Source organism: Takifugu flavidus, chromosome 1, assembly GCF_003711565.1.
Source record: "Takifugu flavidus isolate HTHZ2018 chromosome 1, ASM371156v2, whole genome shotgun sequence".
Classification (NCBI taxonomy): Eukaryota; Metazoa; Chordata; class Actinopteri; order Tetraodontiformes; family Tetraodontidae; genus Takifugu; species Takifugu flavidus.
In genome coordinates, this window is record NC_079520.1 from 18,627,110 (window position 1) to 18,648,943 (window position 21,834).

Consider the following 21,834-nt stretch of genomic DNA (forward strand, 5'->3'; position numbering starts at 1 on the left):
GGAGCCTGGAGAGCAAAAACACAAAAGACAAGGCTCTGCATACAGAATAAACCTGATGAACTTTGAATTTTGTTCAGTTACGGCTGCAACAGCTTTTATGTACCGGGAGGTCATAGGTCACACACTTTCAAAATTCTTAAATTCTTATCTTGGTGATGTGCTATCCACATTTTCAGGCTTTGATTGAAATACTTCTCTTTCTAAATCATTACTTTTTTGGGGGGACGCTTTTTCATAGTGGCTGCTGAAAGATGCTGTGAGATTTAGAACACGCTGCTTGTTCATCTTGGACACAATGCAATTGAACAACAAATTCTCAGATTTAGAATCATTTTCCTAAACAAAATATGTTGGCAATGATGACTCTGAGGGCACCCAAGGACAGGTAAGGCCAATGATTGTTATAGCATGAAATTAATTCCCATGCAATAGAAAAGGGTCTGTATTTATGAGATGTTGCCATTGCCAAAAAATCCCCCTCCCCCCTTGCACAGCCACTATTATATCCCCGCTGACTCCTGAGAGGAAACCCCCACAATCTCCTGACACTCTCCTTAAACCCACCTCCATCCTGGCAGCTCATTTGTTACTCTTTTTCAATCTCTCCTTTTCTTTGTCTTTGTAGCTCATCTGTTCTCAATCCGTCCTGATGTCCCACAGACACAAATTCAACTGAATTATCTGTCTCATCTTGTCCAGACCCCTCGTGGTCCATGGGATACCACGAGTTCACCGGCCTAACCAGCTGCACCGCTTAGGTACATGATGGATGTCTGGCAGCCGAAGCGATGAGAAATATCCACGTTAGTGGTCGGTCGGTCAGTTGGTCGGACAGACGGACGGATGGCGGGCGGACGGACAGACAGACTGACGGGTAGATGTCGATCTTGCATAGAAAAACCACTCTGAAACGGGACCCTGACAGCTGGCCAACAGGTGGCCAATGACAGACCCTCTCTCTTCATTGTGCCTGGAACAATCAAGAACACACACACGCGCGCGCACGCACACATGCACGCTTGCGCGCGCATGCGCACACCAAGCAGAAATCAGCTCCCAGGCCAACAGGTGAAGGTGTGTGTGTGTGGGGGGGTTGTGTGCGTATGCGTGCACTTGCGCCCGTGTGTGTATATGTGTGTACGTGCGTGCGTGAGTGCTTATGAGGAAGAGGAGGCCATGCACCTGTCTGATGATCCACCTATGGCAGTAATGCTATAGGCACCTGCTGGTGCACGTGCCTGGTCCCGTGCACCACCTGGACCGACACTCGCAACCCTCCTTTTCTCCACTGACATTATATAATAATTGTATGCTGTCCCCACACAAATACCACACCTCTAATATTCTTCTTCATTGGTGTTTTTCTTCAAAGTCATTATTTTGTCTTACAGGTCATTTGCATTTGTTTCCACCTTAATCCCCAAAGCATCTAATTATACACCAACAGGAAGGATTGAGGGTCCCCTTCCATCTGATTACATCACACAAGTGCTTCTTAAACCAGAGGAACATTTGAATTTGTCCAACCCTGCTGTGCTGTCCTGTTGCCATATGGATCAGGGCATCATAGCTTCTTATCATAGCTTTTACTTCAAATGTTGTCGTAACATTCAGACAAAACATGTAGTCCTGAACATGTGTGTAAATGTAATGTATCAATGCTGATCTTTAAAAAACATCCTGGTTTCATAGGTTTCCCATTGGTGTAAGTTCCATCCATCCATCCATCCTCTACCGCTTATCCGGGGTCGGGTCGGGGGGCAGCAGCCTAAGGAGAGAAGCCCAGACTTCCCTCTCCCCAGCTACTTCTTCCAGCTCATCCAGAGGGATCCCCAGGCGTTCCCAGACCAGTCGAGAGACATAGTCTCTCCAACGTGTCCTGGGTCTTCCCGGGGGTCTCCTACCGGAGGGACATGCCCTGAACACCTCACCAGGGAGGTGTCCAGGGGGCATCCTGACTAGATGCCCAAGCCACCTCATCTGGCTCCTCTCAATGCGGAGGAGCAGCGACTCTACTCCGAGCTCCTCCCGGATGGCAGAGCTGCTCACCCTATCTCTAAGGGAGAGCCCAGCCACCCTACGGAGGAAGCTCATTTTGGCCGCTTGTACCCGTGATCTTGTTCTTTCGGTCATTACCCAAAGCTCATGACCATAGGTGAGGGTAGGAACGAAGATCGACCGGTAAATCGAGAGCTTCGCCTTTTGGCTCAGCTCTCTCTTCACCACTACGGACCGGTGCAGAGTCCGCATTACTGCGGATGCCGCACCAATCCGCCTGTCGATCTCCTGCTCCATTCTTCCCTCACTCGTGAACAAGACGCCGAGGTACTTGAACTCCTCCTCCTTGACCCAGAGAAGGCACTCCACCTTTTTCCGTTGAGAACCATGGCCTCAGATTTGGAGGTGCTGATTTTCATCCCAGCCGCTTCACATGCGGCGGCGAACCGATCCAGTGATCATTGGAGGTCACAGGCCGATGACGCCAACAGGACCACATCATCTGCAAAAAGCAGAGACCCGATCCTTAGGTCACCAAACCGGACCCCTCAACACCATGACTGCACCTAGAAATTCTGTCCATAAAAATTATGAACACCGACACCGATCGTACAGGGAGCGGACGGCCCGTATCAGCGGGCCCGACACCCCATACTCTGGAGGACCCCCACAGGACCCCCGAGGGACACGGTCGAATGCCTTCTCCAAGTTCACAAAACACATGTGGACTGGTTGGGCAAACTCCCATGCACCCTCGAAGACCCTGCTGAGGGTGTAGAGCTGGTCCACTGTTCCACGCCCAGGACGAAAACCACATTGCTCCTCCTGAATCCAAGGTTCGACTATCCGGCAGACCCTCCTCTCCAGTACCCCTGAATAGACCTTACCAGGGAGGTTGAGGAGTGTGATCCCCCTATAGTTGGAACACACCCTCGTGTCCCCCTTCTTATAAAAAAGGGACTACCACCCCGGTCTGCCAATCCAGTGGCACCGCCCCTCCATGCGATGTTGCAGAGTCGAGTCAACCACGACAGCCTTACAACATCCAGAGCCTTAAGGAACTCCGGGTGGATCTCATCCACCCCCGGGGCCTTGCCACAGAGGAGTTTTTTGACTACCTCAGCAACTTCAGCCCCGGAGATATGAGAGCCTATCCCAGGTCCCCAGGCCCTACTTCCTCACTGGAAGGCATGTTGGTGCAATTGAGGAGGTCCTCAAAGTATTCCTTCCACAGATCCACAACATCCCGAGTTGAGGTCAGCAGCACACCGTCACCACTACACACAGCGTTGACAGTGCACTGCTTCCCCTTCCTCAGACACCGGATGGTGGTCCAGAACCTTGTCGAGGCCGTCCGAAAGTCGTTCTCCATGGCCTCACCGAATTCTTCCCATGCCCGGGTCTTTGCCTCGGCAACAGCTGTAGCTGCACTCCGCTTGGCCTGCCGGTACCTATCTGCTGCCTCAGGAGTCCCACAGGCCAGTAAGGCCTGATACGACTCCTTCTTCAGCCTGACGGCATCTCTCACCGCCGGTGTCCACCAGCGGGTTCGGGCATTGCCACTGCGACAGGCACCAACCACCTTGCGGCCACAGCACCGGTCAGCCTCCTCAATAATGGAGGCACGGAACATGGTCCACTCGGACTCAATGTCCCCCGCCTCCCCCGGGACATGGTCAAAGCTCACCTGGAGGCGTGAGTTGAAGCTCCTTCTGACAGGAGACTCTGCCAGGCGTTCCCAGCAGACCCTCACAATACGTTTGGGTCGGCCGGGTCTGTCCGGCATCCTTCCCCACCATCGGAGCCAACTCACCACCAGGTGATGATCAGTTGACAGTTCCGCCCCCTCTTCACCCGAGTGTCCAGAACATGCGGCCGCAAATCCGATGACATGACCACAAAGTCGATCATCGATCTGTGGCCTAAGGCGTCCTGGTGCCAAGTGCACATGTGGACGCCTTTATGCCTGAACAAGGTGTTTGTTATGGACAATCTGAGACGAGCACAGAAGTCCAATAACAAAACACCACTTTGGTTCAGATTAGGGGGGCCATTCTTCCCAATCACACCTCTCCAGGTCACACTGTCATTGCCAACGTGAGCATTGAAGTCACCCAGGAGAACGAGGGAGCCCCCAGAAGGAGCACTCTCCAGCACTCCCTCTAAGGACTCCAAAAAGGGTGGATAACTGAACTGCTGTTTGGGCCATAGGCACAAACAACAGTCAGGATCCGTCCCCCCACCCGAAGGCGAAGCTCCCCACCGGGGTAAACTCCAATATACAGGCACTGAGCTGGGGAGCAACAAGAATTGCCACCCCTGCCCATCGCCTCTCACCATCGGCAACTCCAGAGTGGTAGAGAGTCCAACGCCTCTCGAGAAGACTGGTTCCAGAGCCCTTGCTGTGCGTCGAGGTGAGGCCAACTATATCTAGTCGGAACTTCTCAACCTCGTGCACCAGCTCAGGCTCCTTTCCTACCAGAGAGGTAACATTCCATGTCCCTGGTGTAAGTTATTGAAGTAAACTGTTATGAGGAGGCAAAACCAGAAACATTAACAACAGATTGCTCTGAATTTTGAGGACGGGCAAAGCAACATTAGATGTTTGCTGTTTCAACTCCAGAGGACAAACCTATTCTGCCTTGCCATGTGTCCTCACTTGAAATTAACTCTTATTCTAGCAGGCTAATCTCACACACACACACACACACACACACACACACAACACACACACACACACACACAACACACACACACACATGCACACACACACCTTGGTTAAAAACCAAAACGATCTTTCCTTGAGTGTCTCTTCAGAATCTGCGTGATGGATGCTTTCTCTCTTCTTCCAGCTATACATACATTTGCATAGTACTGTATTTATTTAAGAATATGAGTGTTTGAATAACATAGATTTTTTGGGGGGTGGGGGTGGGTATGCACTATGGTACACAAATGGTATTGTACAAAGTACTAGCATGAAAAATGAATACAGGTGTTCCTCATATGTCAAAATTAGGCCCCCAGTCAAATTTCAAATCAGCATGCAAGCGTTGTTACAGTTATAAAGTCTAATCATTATAAATCAATTCTATGTTAAATCTTTTGTAAAGTGACACACCTGACCCTGACACACATCAGTGGAATGTGGATCTCCCAGTTATTGTCCAATTGTTCTGGATGAAATAGTCCGGTTTCTTCACTTCATGCTATTTCAGTTAATTCTGAGATGGGTCAACATCTCCACTGTTTGTCCGAGCCCATTGTGTCCAGTGTAAGACAAGCAGGACTGATCATCGTTAAGGCAAGTCTGGGCCTGTCTCCACAGGACAAACTGCCAGCTCAGTTGTGGTGGTGTGATGAGCAACCGTGACTCAGCAGCGTTGGACATGAAGGATGTACAAATGGTGAAAGTGGATACAGGCGCAGGTGGTTTCCTCCACACTGGACTATGTCACTGTCCTTCAGCCATCATGAGCTAACCAAGCAGAAATAATTTCATATTATCATGTATCACCGAGGCATTGCTCATTTTTGCCATGGTTGTCATGCGACAGCATGGTGGACTGTAACTGGTCAGATATATCCAGGTGCCAAAGGCGCCTTTAATCATTCATAAAAGCTGCATTAAAGCAAATCATCCACTCTTAACAAGAGTAACCACACTCTTAACAAGAGGATGAATATGTACAAGAATGGTTCTTAGAACACAGTGGTACAAAGACTGTCACATTTTACCATAAGCAAGACTGTCTATTGTGAACTCTCCCAAAAATTAGATATCAAACATGTTTTTGACTAATATACAACTGATTTATGCAAAGTGATGGTGCTTATGCTGTGTTTTTGTGCAAAAAAACCTCAACTGGGAGGTCTTAACATCCCATCTTTCTCTTCCAGAGGGAAAAATCAGGGCTCAATCCAAATCAATGTCTCATGGAATATTTTTGGGCGCCATTGTGCACCATATGATGAGTCCCATCAAGGTAAGCGCTACAATCTCAAAAAACCCGTAGAAGGCGCAATTTTCTCCCTTCACTGTGTCTGCAACTCACTTGAAAATTCTAATATCGCTGCACAGCTGTATTGATTGATTGCTGAGAAGCTCATTTTAAATTGATTTTGGACTTTGGCAATCAGCTTATTGTCTGGTAAGTGAGATGAATCACTTAAGGCGCCTAACAACCCAGTACCATAGAAAATGTCTTCATGTCCATTGGGTCCAACAGGTGGAAAATTCCACAAGTGACCCCGTGTCCCCAAAGGACCTGCAACAGCTTCTGTCATGTGCTGGACAGGACTGTGGTTAAACTAACAGCTTTCCTCCCATCTTTGTTGTTCAAATGTTTTATCTTAAACTCTCCAATATGTTTGCTGTGGGTCACCTGCGTCAATACCAGTTGGATGCAGCTCTTCCCTTTAATAGATAAGAACTTCCCTCTTTGTTTTCTCTCCTCACTCTGGGCAAAGGAGTGATTAAAACGAAGTGATTTTACAACAGAAACGCGGCATTAAGCAAGGCTGTATCGTATATCACTGCCTCCATGAGACGGTTGGGCTCAGATTTGTTTTCAGATGACTGACAGGTGAATATGTTTCATTGGCTCTCGTGCTCTGTGCTGCACTCATCTCTCATTTCTGACAGGCTTAGTGGCATTTGGGCAAGCTCGGGCTTGTAAAGGCAGCCCTCCCAAGGTCTGAGCCATGCGCGCACACACACACACACACACACACACACACACACACACACACACACGCACACCCACACACACACACAAACAAACAAATCAAACAGATTAACCCCAGCCTTTGTACTAATATTCATGTATTACATCCACAACTTGAGTGAATTCCCCAAGTTTTAACCCCACTCATTTAGAAACGCACACAGACACACACATACACACACACACACAAACACACACACACTGCACACATCAAAACACAACCCTTTTCCAATCAAATGGAGACTCTCCTCACTGTACTGCAGCTTAATTGCAGATTTTTTTTGTAGGAAACCGGCCCTTCAGATGAGGCCAATCACCTCTGGCTGCAGCTAGAGAGGCTTTGGTCATCTGTAACCCTTCTGACCTCTAGTCAGTGTCAAGAAGGACAGGTTGGGGGGTTTGGGGGTTGGGGTGGGGGCAGTAGAGGTAGCATTATTATCCCCCTTTTATTTTGGCCAAAAGTGGACAGAAGATGGAATCATCAGGAAACGGCTGCTTGTGGAGCAATCATTAGATCGAGGTCTAGTATCAAAAGTGAATTACATTTTCAAAATCACTCTCTAGTTTATAGAAATAATTAAACATTAATAAGTCTATGTTTTCTTTATGCAACAAAATACATTGTGAGACAGGAAGCACATCTATGAACATCAAACAAACAAAAATGAAGAATTATTGTATCAAGACTGCATTAATTTGTAATAAATAAAGGCAGCTTTCTGGTTAAACTGCACCAGATTACATAAATCCACAGCCTTTTATATATGTCTGAGCTTGAGACAACCTGGTTATCCACCATTATTCTTTAATTTCCCTTTCAAGTTAAAGACAGAACAATTTGTCTTTAACAGCTTTCCTGTCCATTGACTGTTATGCGCCATTGGGTACATAAAACCGAGGTCTCCTTCCCTCCCAGCCCTGACAAAACCAGAGTGCTTAAAGCTAACGGCTCTACTATAGCGCAGCAGACAGACACATAACGTGTGGAGTTTTCAGTTTACAGGGGGCATAGTTGATCTCGTCGGGGCCTTTACAGCCCAGGGATGGGGAAGCACTGTCGGTAGCCAGCAGTGGCCAGGGCCGTATGTGGGAGAGGGTCTCAGCAGACATCTATTGTCATGTTAAATAGAAATTCAATGGAAGAGGATGGGCAGGACATGGATGAAACAGAAGAAGACGTGTGGAGAGGGAGCAGAGGTTTGACCACCCCAGAGACGGCACGGAGGCCTTGAACATGTAGCTTTAGTTACAGAGCTGTGTATTATTATTCACTCTGCTCTCAGCAGCATAAACACTTGGAATTATTCATTTCATACATAACAAGAGAAATGTATGAGCAGGTGGGATGGCGTTGGCTGCCTTTCAGTCCTGCTAAAGGAAACTTCGTTCTGCTCTGAATGGTTGCACAAGCTGTCTGTGTTAATAAGTACCACCGATACACAACAAAAAGATAAGTGAACATCCTAAACCCAAAATCCAATCAAGGATCAATGGCGGTAGTGCTAATGCTAACGTCAATGCTGGCTCACTTATGGATTGTAATTAAAAGCCTGATGAGAAAGAAATAGATAAACTGACTCTGATAACTGGCCTTTGGGTGGGAAGAAAGTTAATCTGTAACCATTTTTAGAGGAAATACTCAAATACTTGAATTTTAAATCATATGAAAGTATAATCCTTGTGGACAAACCTCAGGCAAAATGCACATTTCTTCATCAGCTCTGTTGTCTGGTTGGTACAAAGAACAGCATAAAAACTCTAAAGAACTTTGGTTAGTTTTGCTCAGAGACACTCGGCAGGTTTGGTGTTAATCCTTTGATTTCCAGATTTATGGACATCGAGCTGAATAAAACACAAATCACCGTGCTTCACGCTTCATCTCTGTGGCTTCAGACACAATGAGGGCTTCTGTCAGCTGCCTCGGGGGCAGAGAAAGGGTTAAAAAGCTCTGGCTGCCTGATAATCCTCAACCGTTAAAAGCCCTCCAGAAAGACCTGACGTGTGTGAGGTAATCAGTAAAAGATTCAAGTGTGCCCGAGGGTGTGCACACACACATACACACACACACACACACACACCACTGAGTGGACAAAAACGGAGGGAAAATGCCAGCCAGAGGAGGGAAGAATACAAGAATAAACACTCCTCTTTGCAGTGTTTCTCCTCTCCTTTATTCTGGCCCTCGTCTGGCTGTCACTCCCTGCTGTGTCAACACAAAGTGACAGAAATGTTCACTAGAGTTCCCTCTCAATAAAGCAAACACAGTGACCTTTCTTTCTTGTATCCCTCTTTTCTCCATCTTGTTGTCCCTTCTTCTTGTTATTGTAGTCTTTGCAGATGCTCAGACCACCTTGTGAGACAGCCTAGGCCTCTCTGAAGCGCTTACTTTCCTAAACAGACGCTGCTCTCTGCTGCAGGCATTTGAGAAGATATGGGACGCATCGTTTCCACATTTGTTGTGCCCTTTGTTGGCTTAGATGACCTCATCGGTCTCTGGCCAATGACCTTCAATTACCCTCTGTGTCGCTCCATCAAATATTTAAATTTGGCATTTTGGTGTTTAATTGCCTGTCACTGATTATGGGATTGTGTTCATTCATGCACAGGCGCTATCAGGTGATATGAAACCTATGAAAGTATCAGCGTGAGGTGCAAGTGAAGGGTAAAAGGATAGTTCCCCAGCTTGGAACATATTTTTCAGTATTTCGATAGCAAAGCAGTTTCGCCCGTTGAGGTAAATTATGTTCCGTGTTCTCCTGTCTGTATTTTGAAGGTTATTTTTCTTTATCTTCCTTTTACAGGAAAATGACAAGAATCATACAACCTCTTCCTATTAAAGATCCACATTATAATGGATGGTTTTTTCTTTCCACCAGCCCCCCATTTTTCAGTGTAACGCTCCTGAAATCACAATAAACTGTTCATGTTTGCAGTTAAAGGCAATTGTATCTCTGCTATGATGAGTCCATTCATGGCTCAGGTAAGTTGCTGTATTTTGACATAACTTTGGATTTCTTTATGCAAATATAACATCACACTAGATTCATGCTTGACTGCTGCTAAAGCTGATTTCACACATGGCAACAGGCAGAGTTTGCTTGTTAGGTGTGTCGGATCATTTTAAAGGTAAGCTAAAGTGATAAGCACACGTGACATTAAGCATAAACACAATACCTAACTATCTTATTTCTTCACGGCTGTAATTGGTCAATTTTTCATATTTCAATTACATTAGCAACTGGAGTTCTGCAGGAATCTAAGTCCAATCTCAGGTTTTATCCACCCTTTCACACACTTCATACTTCAATTGAGATGTTTCATGAACGGAGCCAATGCCTTTGGTTATGGGAAAGGGCAAATCTGTACTTCCTGAATGTCCTCTCTCTCTCTCTCTCTCTCTCTCTCTCTCTCTCTCTCTCTCTCTCTTCCTCTCCCTCTCTCTCTCTCTCTCTCTCTCTCTCTCTCTCCAGTTTGCAGGTAGTTGGCCTCTTTTCTGCCACCTCCTACTGAAACGTAGCTGTTAACTGGTATCGTTGGGGGTTGAGCTGAGGGCATTTTTTTTGTAATAGTTCATGATTACTCTGGAGGGGGAAGCCCATAATTACACCCACAAATGAATTCACACCTCTCACCCCCATGATGTGCTTTGAACCTAACCACAAGGGGTGGAGCTGCTGAGGAATCGGAGCTCCTACAAAGAGGCTTCTCCATTGTTCCTCTGACAGGAAAGTGAGAAAGTGATCATATTTGTCATGCACCGTACTGCTGAATAGTGAGCACTTATCAGTGTTGACAGCATTTTAGATATATCCGGTAGGTGTGTGGTTGTGTAAAAATAGTTGTAAAGATATATTTGTGCCTAACCTGAGTTAGCATTCTGCCCACACGTCTCTTTCGCCCTCCCCATACCAGCCAGCCAGCCAGCCAGCAGCCAGCCAGCTGCCATGCACACAAACACACAATGGCCAAACTACGTGTCTTTTATAGAAGCACAGACAAACATAGGAATGCTGGGTAAAGGATGGTGCACAGCGTACGTCTGCCCACATCATCAGCCCTCAATAGAGATTGGCCAGGAACGCGTAAACTGGCCCTGCTGGTGTAGAACTGTTAAATGAGGGCTTCTTTTCTTCCTCCTCTCCTTCATAGCGGGGCTTGTCAGATGAAGAAGAAAGTCCTGGCACATAAACACGCGACAAACACTTGCTCAGAGGTTTGCTTTTTTTTTTAAAAATGTAGCTTGTCAAGGTGAAATATGGTTTTAAAAAAAAAAGAAAGTTAATTTAACATTTGGGCCTCTGGAAAAGACACAAAGAATTGTAACAGATGTCCGGTACACCATTTACAAGAAAGAATTTCAGGATTTTTGCCTTTTAATGAATATACCTTTGGGAACGTTGCACATTTAGACAAAAATCTTATAGGGTTTTAAGCTCCAGAAAGAGACACGGCTTCCCCTCATTAATATTTGTGTAACGGAGCTTTACCGTCTCGGTGCTGGAGGTGCCTCAGCTGTCTCCTTCAGCAGAAGAGTAAACAAGCTGAGAGCTCCCAGCAGACGCGGACACAGATCACCATGCTCTGTTACTCTCATCGTTCCTAATTGACCATCAGCCAAAGGACAAACCTCAGCAGCCGCCCCGCAGCCGCCCTCCCCCACATGCTTTCACACCCCCCTCTTTGCAGACATCCCCCCGTGACCGTCACCTTGGCCATCGCCGCTTACATGCTGTCTTCAATGCTGTCTTAGCTTTAATTTCTTTATTTTCTCCCTGTTTTGATCTTGTGTCTTCTAAACACCCACCGCCAACACCCTCGCATTGCTGTCTGCAGCCTTGCATAATTAGCTGGACAGCATGGTTGCGGGTCTGGATCAGGTTCAGCCTGGCTCAGTTCAGAGATTACGTTCCCTCGCTGTGGGTCTATTCAGGCTGAGTACGGTAAGTGGACTGAAAAGACAAAAAGACACCGCCAACAGTTTGTGGGATCAAAAACACATGGGGAGATGCTGGCTGATGCTCTAGTCAGAACACAGGCTGCCTCTTATTCATTTAAACATTTAAATCAATTGTACAATAGGTCCACAAAACAATAATAACATGAAAGTTTATTACGTGCATTCCCATTAGGTGGACAATGTACCAAAACATGGCTGTAACGAAAGAAAAGGATTAAAAAAGGTGAGAAAGACGTTGTTTCCTTTATAGAGGAATGGTTTATTCCTCTGGTTGGTACCTGTAAACAAGCGCAAAAAGCTTTTCTTTTCTTTTTGTTGGCACAAATCAAAAATATTTAATCAAAGCTGAATAAAATTCAAGGGTAGAACTTTCTCTGACTTTACAGTTTATGTCGAGTCAAATTTCGAGAAACGGACTCAAAAAGGTCTTGGCAGGTACTTTTTGAGCAAGAAACAACATAAATACGCCTGATAATTGCAATGATAATTACGCAATAATGTTGTTTGGTAGACTTGGTAATTATTGTACAGACCCTTAAAGGCTGGGGGAGGCAACTATCGAGTCGAAATTCCAAAGATGGATGGTTGCAATGGTAGAGGTTATGAATTAAGAAGAAGCCATCCATAAAGAACAGAAAAAAGGTACAAGGCAGTTCTAATAGCAGAGTGTTCCAAGTATAAAAGAGTCACGGCGTGGTGTCTGGATGTTCAGCAAGAGCTTGGAGGAGGAAAAACAGCTTGTCACTCAAGTCAGCTGCAGAAGCCCTAAGACGATTATTATTCTCCATCTTTAATATATATCAGCAGTTCTGCAAAGCCAGTCTGAATCAATCTTGACCCCTGATTCATAATTCACCAGAAACAGCTGAGAGTACGCCGCTTTATCCTGCAGTAGAGGTCACATCATGCATGGCGCTGTAATCTCATGGTTGACAGAAAATTGTCACCTATGGCCCATGCTGACCTCCTCCCCCCCTCTATCATGAGGTTTACTGATGTTGGAGCTAACTGATAATATAAACTACACAATATTGGGATAAACTGTGCTGCTTAATGGAAGCTCAACATTAATGGCGGGGGCTGCATGTTTTACTCTCCATTGTAATGATGATGATTCAATCTTCAGTGGCTGAAACAATGCGTGAACAAGATCGGTCCCACCCTGGAGGCAGGGTATTTGTTAAATTCAACAAAAATTCAGCTGTGCTGGGTTACTCTCAACTTGTGCATTTAGGGATCAGAGCATCACAGGTTGCTGCCTTTGGCTGAATTACACGCACAAAATGTAATCGTGGTGCTCTGGTGGTGTAATCTAATTGATCAGATTCTGTCTAATGTGTTGCTAAAATGGTTTTTAACTCTTTCACAGTGCAAGTTTGCGCCAGTGAGAATCACTTAATGTAAAAGTGGCTTTAAGGTCTAGCATAAAGTGGTGAATTTGTGAGCTAAACCTGCTTTTAAAGGGAGATAAAAGCTTTTCCAATAGCTGCAAGGCTTCACACTGTAAGTCATCTAATGTTTTCTTCAGTTCTCTGATGACCAATTAGCATCCATCGCTACATGTATTTTTTCAGAGATAAATTAGTTTTTCTTTGACATTTTGATGCTCATTTAAATTCAACAACAGGTCTAAGAAAAACATTAAACCTAACTACTGTATTAGCATTTATCATAGCCAATGTTAGCATCCTCACAGCAAGAAAAGATGCCGATGGAGATTTTATCAGGATACATTTTTATTCAAGGACATTTTCAAGAATCCAAATCCTCAATATGAAGGTTACCCTCCTGTCATCCTGAAGTACAAAGCTTCTGAGAGTTACACTGTATAGACGACATTATATATGTTCCTTCTGAGGGTGAAGCTTGACCAAAGGGTGCTTCATGTTTTCAGGATTTTCATGCGACTAATTATATATAAGAGGGGCCAAGTTTGGCATGAGAAACCACCTGTTTATACTGGTTTCTGCTTTCCTAAAAAAAGAAATATCTGACATCCGCTCCAAGGTTAACGCCATCTTTTCCCGGTAGTGTTACGTGTATTCCGCCTGCATTAACGTTGTCACATCGCTCCCGTTTGTTACCAGCCTCCACCTCTCTCTGTCAACTCCTCTGCCTTTTACAGCACCGTAATTTTCCGACACCTCTTCGTCACGTCTCCACGCTCTTTCCTTCCTGGCCCCGTCTTCATCGCTCTGTCTCTGCCTACTCTGCTCCCTGTTCTCTTGCATTTTCCCTTCACCTTCTCCCAGCAGAGTTCTTGGATCACTTTGTTCTCTAGTGACTAATTTGACTGTTCTGCTTGCCAGCCTGGCAGCAGGAGTTGTCTCTCTCTAAGTGTGTGTGTGCGTGTGTGTGTGTGTGTGTGTGTGTGCGCCTGTGAGCCTGCTTATGTGCACTGCCTGGGCTGTTATACAACATGAGGTCTTGCCTCTGCTAACAAACACCTCTCTTACCTGTAAACATGTGTAAACACTCGTGCGCTCACACGTGCACCTTGCCGTTTCATTCACATCACCTGATGGTGCACACGTGTTGCACTCGGGGCCTTTTCTCCTCTCATCACAGAACATAGTCGGGAAACATGAGCTGCTACGTGAGCGATATGGGTTAGAGTAATTGTGCGTAAGTACGTCTGCTCCTGCAGCAGCTCTGACAGGCAGGCAGCGATTGGTTCCGGCGTGCAGGGTCTAATCAGCACATCAAGCATGAGGTTCTTGAGTGGCTCAGAGAACAGGAGACGCACACAAATGAAATGCATATGTATCTCAAATCACATGCAAATGCCCGGTTAGCTGTTGGGGGCTACACATGAGAGCAGGCAGAAGAGACGGGCCACTCACACACGGATCTAATGAGACCGCTCAGAGCAGCAGAGCACATGATGAGCTAACAGACGTGTGCGTTTACATGAGCGCACACACACACACACACACACCACACACACACACACACACACACACACACACACACACACACACACACACACACACACACAGTTCATGTGAGCCAGATACCTACCTGTCAGAGGCAGGTGTAGCTCCCGAGGAGCCAATCAGTTTTAATTAACCCCTTGTGGTAAATGTCAGAGGGGGAGGGCTGAGGAGCAGAAAGCAGGACGAGCTGAGGAAAATTTCAGGCTGTCATCAGTGGAAACAACGGTGAAACGACGCGGTTTATTTCAAATATGTAGTTTTGACTGATAGTTGATGTTTAAGAGAGCGGTACTTCAAAATTAAATGCCCAGCTGTGTAAGAAAGATCAGCGCCTCCTGTAGTGAGTAATGTTGGGATGGAAATGGAGAAGAAGGCATGCCATTAAAATCGCCACAGAGATTTAATCTTGTCATCAGCCTCAGTTCACTGGACAGAAGGTAATTTGTGTTCACCAGTTTTCCTGTCTGTATTTCAGATTTTAAACTGGAAGATCACCTGGGAGGAAAAAAGAAGCCTGTCGTGCTGCATCAAATCACCAATACATCTTCAGGGCAATAGATTCTCAAACCTGCTCTCATTTATTGCTGCTAAAGTCATCAAAAGTGCTGCTGGTGTTTGTGGAAGGAAGCCTTTGTGTGTGTCACATGCAGATGCTAAAAGGTTTCATCTGTCCATCCAGATGAGATATGGAGCTGAGGATGAATCCAATAGACTGCTCACAAATGAAAGGGCACTTTACCACAGACATGGGGGGTGGGGGCTGCTCTGTCCTTTGGTGGACCTTTATGTCGGCCCCCTTCAGAGTGCCTGGAGTCACATGACACCGAGGTCACAAAAGTGATGATTCGACACTCTGCCGTCATTATATTACCGGTAGTACAGCTGAACTGTTAATGAGCATGTATTTTAGCTTAAAATCACAAATAAAGGATGGATGTTTTTGATAAAGCCATATAATTAACTAGATATTTGCTAAAAAACCAACATCTCACACTGGAGATGTAAGTTTCATCTGAATTACTCAGCACTCGTGAACTTTTATGTGAGTCCATCAGTCAGTCTGTTCTGGTCCAGTTCATCTCAAACACAGATTTTCCTTTTTGTGGTCAACAATTCTGATTCACTGGAAAACCTGAAGGAGAACTATGGAGACCATCTCAAGAGGAGGCAAAATAAACATATTCTGAAGTGATGAGGACAGACAGGATGCTGAGAGAAAGACTGCTGCAACAACCATCTTCTCATTTGGGTCACTTTTATTTACAGAATAGATACAAAACAAATCAAAGAAAATCACAGAAGTCTCTCAGTTTCACAATATATTTCCAGTTGGAGGAGCACCTATATGCTGGCATATGGGATGTAGGTGGCCTCATTAGGAACGTATGTGGCGCTTGGTGGTGGAACTCTGGAAGTGTGTTGGTTGTAGGAAATAAGGTTGAAGGTTTGCAGGCTGCAGCATCCTGGATGTGCACGAGGAGCCTGAATCATTGCTGTGGCTCCTCTGCCCTCCTCACACAGGTGTTTCTTTGTCTGCTCTCCTCTGCCAGGGGCAGATGTGGAGCTACACTTCCTCTTCCCTCTTTGTGATGCTTTTCTGCCCTAAACACAAACACTTGACGCCCAGGTCAGGTGATGGTGATGTGGTGAAGACAGTGGAACTAAACAGGAGCTGTGTGATGGCCCGTCAGCCTCCTGGAGACGTCCATAGTTCCCAAAGTTTCCTCTGCAGCTCCACTCAGGATGCCTCATTCTGTGTTGCTCAGCATCACTGAAATATTTGACCCGCTCTTCTTTGCAAAGTGAAGAGAAAACAGCCTCCACAGAGGTGCCAATGTGCACACATGAACACACACGAGAACAGGTGAACAAATCCATCCACCTGTGGTGCTCACCCTCCATCAGTGCCAAACAATAAAGCAACTAAAGATTCAAGCTCTGATGGAGAAAATGGCTGCATTCATTTTGTAATATTGATCGGCTGAAACGAGGAAAACTCTGACTGTCTTCCCTAGGTGGGCGTTCAAGACTCTGCTCCCATTCTGAAGGAATTCTGAGGGCCCCTTCAGAAAAGGCATGAAGGCGTTTGGTGGCTCGTTTTTAGCTTCCTTGCAGAAAAGTCAGTTTTGATGACAGATGGGACTCTGCACTGTTTACCACCTAATCTAATCAAGGCATTGGAAAAAAATCAGGCCTTTAAAATCCAACATTCATCATCTGATTCAGGGATTCTCCACTGCAGACATATCCCACCTTTATGGAAACAAGTTAACCCAAATAAAATCATATGAATGTAGTGGAGACCAGCTGGACCCACTAAAGCCTGTTTAGAACCCTAAACTTGGATTACATGTGTGGCCTTCAGTGTGACTGCTGCTTCTGCTTGTTGTGCTCTGTAAGCATCTTTAATAAGAACTGAAGAAGCCTTCTGGATAGAAGGCGAAATGTCTTCAAGAGAAGAAACCCAGTCCAGTTGACATAGAAAACTACCTTGGACATCTTTAATAATGTGTCATCAGGCTGGAGATGACAAAGACACAGAGAGAGAAGGGTCACACACAGGTTCTGAAGTCACCAGAAGGATTTCTGTTCATTTCTGGAGAAGTTACCACAGCATTGGGATGAGTGATGTAAGTGAGAATTGAACAGAAATCCAAACAAAGCAAGTTTTCTTATATAAGAACAAGTTTGTTTTGCAGAACTCACCCATGCTTGACAAGTATTTCCATCAGTGATGGTCTGAGAAACCATCTGTAACCTTCAAATCTGTGTCTGGTTACTCACCTCCTGATGATGTGGAAAGCTGAGGAGGTGGAGGAGTGGGAGCAGGTGAAGCAGGAGGACTTAGAGGAGGAGAAGGGGTGGGAGAAAGTGGAGCCACTTTCTGCTGCAGCCATGTTTTCCTTTGCTTGGTCCAGGGGCAGAATCCATCCCAGATGGCTGTAACATCCAGAAGTCATCTCCAGAATCCTGTAACACACATAAATCACAACCAATAACTGGAATTCAGTCTTAGGGGAATAAAATTAAACAGACAAAACTTAATTAAGCTGTCAGCATTTATAGAAAAAATCAAAAGTCAATAAGATTGCAGCAATTTTAGAAAGAAGATCCAGATTTAATCTCAAAAGCTTTCTGGACACTGAAGCGTAGCTGGATGGGGAGAAGGTGGAGAACTTACAGACTGATGATGATCCCAGATGTGACTGGCTATTAATACGGACCATAGATCTCAGGAATATACATTAGGATTGTGTTACCATGGTAACCAACCAATGCCTTTTCTGATTCAATAAATAAACTGTTGATTGGCCAGAGTTTGAATTTGAAATGCATCAATTTGAACTTGAAATGCAGGAGCTCAATGTTTCTTTATAGCTACCCTTTATAGCTGAGGGTAGAATGGCTGTGCAGACAGGAAATGCAGCAGCCTATAACAAACTTGATTTCATGTGGAACAAAATGACTGACACAGCTGGTGTATTTTAATTCACCTGACAATGGGACAGGACAAACAGAAGATGAATCACAGAAGATGATTTTGGATAAAAACAAACCAGTTTTCACTGGATAGTTCCCACTCTTACTGAAAGAGCTCCAGCGAGCTCGACTGCAAAGTGTTTTGAAAGCTCCTGCAAATTCCACAGCAGACACAAAATGCATATTACTGCAGTGTCCTGCATGTTCTTCTTCTCTGAGGACATACTCCACCCTGTGATCTCCACTCCAGTCATAGATGTCCTAGTCTGGTTTGGATCAAACAGACAGGACACCTTATAGGATGAACACATGTGGTGAAAGACGTCTGTTAACGTGCCTCAAAACTCAAGGCACCATAAAACACATGTAATGCAGAACAAAGCAGCCTCTAGGCTACATTAGAGAAACCCTTGAAATTTGATGAGGAAAGTGGGAAAAGGAAGCTTGTATGGTCACAAATATCTTCCTGTATGAGGTGTCGAGTGCATGAAGTTCACAACGTAACAATAGAGTTTTTAATCATATAAAATGGGTTTAAACATTTCAGACATGACATCATTCCATTATCACTCTGTTGCCTCGGAGCTGGCACTGTCGTTTGTAAGCATGAAATCTGGAGTTCAAAAGTAAAAATACAAAAAAAAAAGTGATCCATCCAGCAGCCAGACCAGGGAGGCCCATCCAAGCTTGTTTTCTGCTTGGCTATTGACTGTGTGTGTGTGTGTGTGTGTGTGTGTGTGTGTGTGTGTGTGTGTGTGTGTGTGTGGTGTGTGTGTGTGTGTGTGGGAAGGGGGGGCAGAGCTGCCTCCAGACACCCTCAGCCATGCTCACCCTCCTGACACGCTGCCCTCTGGCCAGCCCTCCGCGAGCGAGTGTGAGCATTCAACAGTGTGTGGGTTCACACTGAATCTGTTGCCTGAGAAATCTCGGGTGGGTTTAAGGTGAGTGTGTTTGTGCGCGCGCGTGTGTGTGTGTATGTGTGAGAGAGATTATCTGTGTGCAGTGTGGTTATGTGTGTGTGGCAGCTGTGCCTCCCTGCAGGATAGTTAGCTGCTCCCTGCACCACAGAGACAGCAGATACGCAGCAAGAATGTCTTTTTGAGTTCTGGATGCCAGGACACACACACAAGTAGTTATTAAATAAAACCGATGATCTTACCTTCATGAATGAATGGAAACATCACTGCAAAATATTCAAATTTTGCTTACTTTTGAGATTCAAATGTGGCCCTTTGATGAACCAAAGGTTCCTTTAGCAGTAATCATTTGATGTCCAAAAAGAGTTTTTTAAATTATTTTAAGCCTTAGTCTGACTTTTTCAGTCCCTCCTGATGTCTTCCTAGCTGTCAGCATGCTATGCTAATTAGGGAAAACCCTGTTTTATATTGGAAGACCTTGCAAAGATAGTACCGTAATTTCCGGACTATAGAGCGCACCTGATTATAAGCCGCATAATCTAATTTTACAAAGAAAATCAATTTTGTACTTATACAAGCCACACTGGATTTTAAGTCGTAGGTATCCCACGTAGTAATATGAAAAATTAGATCAAAAACATTCAGTACTGGTATATGTTTTTATTACCGTAAGAGACGAGTCACTGACAAGTGACAAACAGACAGGTAAGAAACAACAGCCACTCTTTTCACTTGTATGTTTATACAGAGACCTTAAATCCAGTTTGCATCACGTCAGGATTTTTTAACTTTTCTTTTAATTTAATCCGCTTAGCAACATAAACAGATATATTCAACCGGTAAATGCTTTGTTTTTCTAACGGTGTCTGTAATGCAGCTACCTTGAAATATACGTTTGTATTAGCTACACACAAATTACGTTGTTTATGCTTTTTACTCAAACAATGAACAATCTAAAACTCCCCGATGGCCCACCTCTAAAATCTTCTATTTTCATCGCGGTGGCGATTGCTTTTGCCTTCCGTCTGATTTGTACAGCGGAAACACCGCGGCCGCCTGCTCTCTGTGTGTTCACCCAGTCTTCCAGAACGTTTTCATGCTTGGGCCACCTGCGATGTTTACGTCTAAAAGCTTTTGTCGTCCTTTTGCTTTGGATCAGTTCTTCAGGCGGGCGTCTCCACCTTCTCGCCATTGATTACCATAATTTATGCCAAGATTACGTGCGCCAGCTCAATTTCCTTCTTCAACTGCCAGAGTGATCGCTTTTAACTTAAAAGTCGCATCATATGCTTTTCTTCTAGTATTTTCCACGTTGATGAGGGTTAGTAAAAATGACTGATTCACAATAGTTGTGATAGTGCGCCACGGAGAAAAAAAAACATAAATAAGCCGCACCGTAGAATAAGCCGCAGTGTTTAAAGTGTAGGAAAAAAGTAGCGGCTTATAGTCCGGAAATTACGGTAGTTGATGACTATGGAGTTCAATAATAGATAGTCTGTTGGCCAATAGTGTTCCACTTCCTGTTTGCCTTTGCCCCGTTGAAGATAACTGGTGTCATATCAACTTCGACAGCAAAGCTAATGCCACTTTTTCGTGGCACATGCTAAAGCGGCGTTGACACTTGACCTGCTTTTCAGCTCAGATGGGCTTAAATGTACCAATTTACTGTAAGTGGATATTACAGCATTGCTGCTAAGGTTGTGCAGCTGGATATGCTAATAATATCACAAGTTGCTCCATATTGTCAAGTATTTGCTGTAGATAGTACACACGAAAGACTGACAGGGGAGTTCCACACCATAATATCTCACATACACTGGGGTAAGTTAAAAGCACTGGTTCATGGCACCTAACCCTAGCTTACTGCCGGTAGTGAAAGCAGTAGTCAGGCTGTTCTGAGGGCAAATGTTAGAGTTTTAATGCATACCTTTTGTTAGTCCCTCAGGAGGAAACGTGAGGCTGAAGACTCACCCTCTGTTGCCTTTTTCTCTCTGTTTCCTGCGTTCATTCGCACACCTGCATTTGTGTGTGTACGACTGCTTGTAAAAATCTAATTAGCACATGAAAAGAATCCCTCCGAAATGCATTTGCAAGCACTTATTTGTGGGTTTTATGTGGTTTGGGAAAACTGGGGAGGGGGCATTCCTAATTAGTCTTCAACACAATTGCAGTGAAGGCTCCTCTGGACAAAATAACTCAAATAAAAGGCTTTTGTGGGAGGAGGAACCGAGGGAAGATTCAGCTCTGAGAGCAATGATATTCTCATTCATCTAACATGTACCTATGTTGAGCAATTATGCATGTAGGTAAGATGATGGAGGAAACCCCCTCCTCGCCATCAGCCGTATGAGTCCTTTCATTCTAATTTACCATCCGCAGTTCCTTTTTAACAAGAACAGGCTGTCAAAATGGAAATAGCATTAGCATTTCATACATAAACAGCAGCTTTAGAGAAAAATTATTTAAGTGTATTTCCTGCTGTCTTTTGGACCAGTCATGGAGAAGCCATGATAGCTGGTGTGTTTTGTTCTCCCTCACTTTGGAACCCAGAGGAGAAGGCAAATTTCCCATCAGTCCAAGAGGAGGTGAAGGTTGCTGCTGGACGCCCTTTCCTGCTCAACTCTGATTCATGTACCAGTGAGGAAATTTCATTTATCGGGCTGATCTTGGACTTATTTAAGTACTAATCACAGAGATTCAGGCGTTCCTCGGGGGCTATAAAACTGTTTTAAGGCATTTTTCACTCGCTGAGCCACAATGAGGGATATAATTAACAAGGAACCCCCACCCCCTCCATCATGTGTCTTCAATTAGCCACT